Genomic DNA, 6,133 nt, shown 5'->3' on the forward strand with positions numbered 1-6,133 from the left:
ATTGTCCACTCTCTTGAAGGACTGAATTTTGTTCCAGCAGAAGCGAGCATTATGAAGGCCACGAATGACAGCCAGACAGAAACGTCCCCGATAAGAACGCCCACTGCAACATTTAACACCTGTTTTTTCTACTTTTTCTTCTTGCCTATAGATGCTGCGGGAATGATGCATTTTTTGAAGGCCATCCCAGAATTAAGCATCACCCGGGTGCCCTCGACAAAAAGCCGTTGAAGTTTGATGTCCCCTATAACCTCTGTAATTGCATTTAGCCATTTGTTAGCAACCGGAATATTTACTGACATATTTTATATTCCAAATGGGAGTCTACTGTAGCAAACCCAAAAAAGATTTTTTTGTGAGAGATTTCTATAAGCTGCGCTCAGGGAAATTGATTTTGTTAACTTGCCGCATAATGTGAAGACTTTTTTTTATTGTAGATGCAAGCCAAAATTACAGTATTCCAGTGCAGTGACATTAAAATGTTCTATTTGTGTTTGCGCTGGCTTGAACCTCGCAGGCTCCACAGTGAGAGAACCGACATGCGAATTACACTTTTCCTGCTTAAATATTTGGCAAGAATTCACATTAACAACTTACTGTCACTATTACTTTTTCTGATAGTATATGAAGCTTAATATTAACTTCACTCTCGAGCTGAAAGAGGGAAGAGATAAAGGCAGGAATGTGTGGGAGAACGGAGAGGGAAAAAAGCAAGGTTTCTAAGAGGCAGAATGCCAAGGCTAAGACATTAGACTTTCTTTTCCTGAAAAACAGGGACATCTGTGAAAGTGGAAATTCAAGGTTACGAACAGCATGGGGGTTCCCAGTTTGGACTGATAATATCTTTAGCAGTGTTCATTTAAGTTGATAATGCACATGTGTATCGTTTTCTGTCATTGCTCGCAGAATAATAACAAACACAGACACCATGCATTCTTTTATCACTGCAAAATACAGTTTTTCAAGTTTAAGTGTGATAATATTTTTGAATATGTCCACCTGCTTTTTTTCCTCAGTTTTACCTCGTCTAACTGGCTTCTGAGGGACCTCCTCTCTGCTCCTCCTGGATTAATGGGCTAATCTGGGCGTCCGACCAGTTTATCTCAGTGGCAGCACTGCAGAGTTTGTTGTCCCGGACAACATCAAGGTAAATGTGGATCAAAAGCGGGGAGCCTTGGCCTACATGTACTGCTTGGTAACAAGCCAATGCTTGGTCACATGGGTGAGGGTTTTTGATGCTGTAACATCCAGGCACTTCGTGGCCTCTGGTTACTTTACTGATAATGTAATCTGTATAACTGTATAATAAATGTTATGTTATATATTTCTTTATATTATAAGTCAAACTTCTTAATCAAGACTTTCAAGTTAATTAACTGACTCAGAAGTGTCTGCTTACAGTCAGTTAAGACAAAAGAGTAGATCATTCATGTAATTTATTGTGAATCTCAAAGTTCAGTGTAGTTAAGGACAGGCCTTTTGCCTTTCTCTGATAGTTGCTAACAGAGAGCAACAGGAAAGAGAAGAAGGCAAAAAGGAAGATTTTACTCTTTCTGATGTTTTTTTCCACTTATATAATAGCTCAATAGATCACAATAAAATACCATGAAAAGCAACATGAACATGGAAGTTTAGATTCAACAACGTGTGATTATGGTGCTGTATTTTCCAGATTTTTTGAATCTCAGAGCATTGTGACTGTTTGAGCAGTTTGTGGTGCCTGCGGAAAGAAATAGAAGACGCCTGTGCAGCAGTGCTACATTTCACCGTGTCATCCTTGATGACATTGAAAGACATGACGGCATTCCATGAAGTGTGGAAACTTCATTCTAGACTTTTATTCCCTTCACTGAAAGTGGAGCTATTTATTACTGCTACTTTTTTTTAATATCATTTAAACATTTCTTCTTTTTCTTTTTCTTCGATTTTTAGATGATTCACCTCATTTTAAGCCCTTTGCTGTGTGTTTAAAAGAGTCTGTCTGAAGCAATTCGTATTAGTTAATGTGGTTATGCTTGGAGTCAGTGGTATTTTTGTTTGGTATAATAGCTGAACACAGACGAGACAAAATTCAGCACAACACCTTCACTGTGGTTTGTATTGGGATTTTCACTAAAGTCTCAGGGCTACTTTGACACGTGTGACCAACAACATGTAAACTGTTTGACAAGAAAAAAGCCAGATGAACATATTGTCCAACTTATGTAAGCTCTTCCATGGCAAGAACTACTTGTTACTGTTATATAATAGTTACCCCACATGGCATCTCGGTGTTGCAAGCCATTTGAAAGGTTCCACCAGTGATGAGAATCCTTGACATTTTTAGGGAGAGCAGCAGGACAAATGTCAGCATATTTTTAAAAGACAAAAGGCCCTGCTCTTGTAGATACAGCTCATCTAGAACAACCACAGTGTAAAATTGACAGAAGGCTGCCTCCCACACCGAGTCATGTTCTCCCAGCTGGCAATGGGTAAAATGGTCAGATAAGGGAGATATAAAAAAATAAAAAAACTCAGTGAAGGCCATCTTTAAAGAAAAGTTAAGATCTGTACTCAACCTTATGAGAACCCTCAGATCCATTGTAATGATCAGTGTCAAAGCAAGTTCACAGCACCAAGGACGCAGCACAAGCAGGGAATAACCCCGACTTACAAATGTCACTGCTGTGTGTAGGACAGATGTTCATGTAAATGTGCATGCGCTACATGTCTTTGGACTGGCTTTGTGACAATGCACTCTCCGAGTCACTGGTCTTATGAGCCGTTAAGCCCCTTCGGAGTTGACCGATTGCTTGGCTCCCGGTCCCAGACGTGCTGCCGGGAATTGAAAAAGAGTGCACGTGGCATGCATCAAAGACATGATGTAAGGTGTAGGGCTGTGGTGTAAATACATACAAACTGTAAAGCTCTTAAAATAAAGACTTTGACTCATCTAAGCCTTAACTATAGCGCATGAGGGAGGAGGCTCAGGTGAGGATTAACTAAATACTGTGGGTGTGGGTGTTCACTATGTCACCATGTCCCTCAACTGACACCTGTTATTTACCTGCACAAAAGACTAAATGGGAGTTCAATGTAATTGCCCAATTATATAAAATAAAGAAAAAAGCATTTATAAAGCTAAAAATAAACATGACATAAACATAAATTGAATAGGTTAGTCTTGTACTGCCATAAAGTTGGGTGATTTGCAAGAGACGATTTTAAAATTCATAATAAAAATTGAAGCAGATGAGGCTAAAATATCCTGACTTTAATTATCGGCCAAGCTCCTAAACTTCGGAGTCATACATTTCCCACAATGCAACTCAAAAGCATATTTTGTCTGAACCTCCTCACTTATGTCACCATGTCCCTCAAACTCCCCGACTTTGATGCTCCTTCCACATGCTTGAGTTTTAACAAGCTACGCCCTGCTCATGAGAAATAATCTGAGTCTTATGTAAAACTGGCGGAGTGCCCCGTTAACATCGGTTGCCAGCCGCTTTTGAATGGAGAAGAAAAAGAAGAACCTCACACGACTTAGCAGTTTTCAGAAGCAGTCAGGTCAGTTCGACATCCGACCTGCGCTTCGGTCCATGACAAAGTTATTAGGTTCTTGATTCATTCATTGTAAGATGTTTCCATTACTTTGTCCCCCAGCAGTTGGCTTCATTTGTTATCGTTTTGATGGATCTATTGACGAAGGGTTGAGTTGTGATCTTAAAGTTTCACTCAAACCCTCTTCCTGTTTGTGCTGAGAAGACATGAGAAGCTTTGAAGTATTGGATCCAGTAGGACGGTTACACGAAGCCTTTTGAAATGTTTTTACAAGCCGTGTGTCTGTCATCAGGGCAAAGTGTTCCTGGAGGCGACTACTGTAGTGGGAACTACCACAGAAGCCGGTTGGAGTACTTGGTGTTTATATTTCTGTCTGTCTCCGGGCCGATTTTGTCTCTGTGATTGCGTCACAGCCGTGCGAGATGCATTCATGAAACTTTACAGGTGTGCAGTTGAGATCAAAATGAAAGCAGAGTTCGAAGATGGGAGTGGGCCGAGCAAGGGCACCGGTAGTAGGAAGGGTAAGATGTGGGGAAAAGACCCCCCCCCCCCCTCTTTTTTTGTTTTGTTGCTGTAAAACGGTGCTTAGTTTCGGGACATTGAAAACAGAAAGAATCAAGGGTTGAAAGTAGTGGCACATCTCCCTGATTTCATAGTTCCAATCCCATTTCCCATTTCCCATCCAACAATAATTCTTTATGAAGATTACATCATGATGATGCATTTTATATATATCTATATCTATATCCATCTGTTCATCTATCTATCTATCTCAATCATTATTTAAACATTATTTTGTAGGTCTTTATATTGACATATTGACTGCACCCTGCTGGGTTTCAGCTTCTCAGGGATCCCTTGTGAGCCTCAGTTATGCTTGAAGCTTCAGCTTCAGTCATTATGAATCATGTGATGCAATAGTCTTTTGACACAATGTATCGAGCAGTACACTTTAGAGAGGTGAAACTAGTGTCGGCGCCTCGGCTCACCCTTGTGTATAGAGCACCATGAAGCAGCCAACATGGCTGTGTGTGTGCGGTTCTGGCCGTACTGCTCACTTGTTTTCATGGTCGCGTCCGCAGCTGCCAAGAGCTGCAGACCAGGAAATCCTCCTCCAATTCACAAGCACAAACATGTATACACAACAGGGAACACACCACGAGATAGAGGAGAATCGCTATTTCAGCAGTTCATTCAAAATATCTTATTTAGTAAAAGGAAAGGTCTGCTGCTGTTGGTCCCCTATAGTCTACACTTTACTGCTCTCTGAATTTTGGGGAAATCTGAAGACCAAAAGGATACACAAGAAGTCTTAAATATTCAGATCTGCTTTCATGTTGCAGTTGTCACATCCATAAGTGATGGAAGAAAAGAGCTAATTGTGATATTGTCACAGTGTAGAAATTCTATCCAATCCAGGCTTTCTTAAATGCACACCTCAGCTGTTTTGAGCCCTCGATAGCGTCACCACCGTGCAAGGTATGGTCATCAAACTGTACGGGTGTGTAGTTGAAGTCAAAATGAAGACAGCATTCAAAGATGGGTGTGGTCCGAGCAAGGCTGCTAGAGGAAGAACCTCATGATGAACCCCGTGATCCCATCGCAAAATGGTCTCTAGTTCATGATTAAGCACTCAACTCCAGGGTATTCCTCAAACTATGTGTTTAAACAATATCCTGGTGGCAAAATGTGAAAAATGATAAAGCATACTTTTTCTACAGATTTTCTCTAAGAAGTTAAAATGATTGTTTGGTACCCGTGGCATGCAGGTAATGTTTTCCTGCTTGGCCTCATGATGGCGCTGTTGTCTCACTGTTACTGTGCAGCATGATGAAAAAGTTTATGTACATTATCTTACTGTCACAGTATTGATGGTGCAGCACCTGAGTGCCAGGTTCAGTGCAGAGCAGCCTTTGTTCGAGGGTGCAGAGTTTTGATGACAGCAGCTCTGGAAATGAAGATGTAGGCTACCCGAGGCCTCGGACGATGAGCAATTAATTCTTGTGTCACGTATGAATCATTTAGATTTTAGCAGAGCTGGAGACCGAGAGTGAGGAAACTAACTCGGATGACATGAGCTCTGAATGTGGTAAACGTCAGGAAGTATGCTGTCCAAGTAGCAGTCCCAGTAGATGTTAGGATTGATGAGGGAACCTCATTGCATTTCTCAACTGGCTCCATCCTCACTGTTACACATGCAAATAGTTTGTCTGGCCATATTTCCAACTTGGGAAGCCAGAGGATCTAGCTGGAAGAAAAAAAAGAGAGGTGCCACAATGTTCAAAAAAGCTGATGGGTGCTCTAGAAGTCATTTAGAAGTGTTTAAAAAGGTTTTCCCAGAAACAGAAATTCAACCGGGGATCTCCCACAAAGAAACACATATCTGTCCTTCCCAAACTGTGCACAGCTCAGTCGGAGATGTTTTGTAGGCCTAAATGCTGCGCATGTGTTGTCAAATTGCAATGACAAATTCGTTTGTTCATTTGCTCATGTCATGCCCATTTGCATGTGTTTTCTTAAAACGTAGTTTGTAGTGTGTAGCCTACAGTCATCAGACAATAATCAAGCGTAGATTCACTTCTCTGTTCCGCCT

Source organism: Cebidichthys violaceus, unplaced genomic scaffold (genome assembly GCF_023349555.1).
Source record: "Cebidichthys violaceus isolate CVI_PGR_0920_01 unplaced genomic scaffold, fCebVio1.0.p SCAF_20, whole genome shotgun sequence".
NCBI classification, from domain to species: Eukaryota; Metazoa; Chordata; class Actinopteri; order Perciformes; family Stichaeidae; genus Cebidichthys; species Cebidichthys violaceus.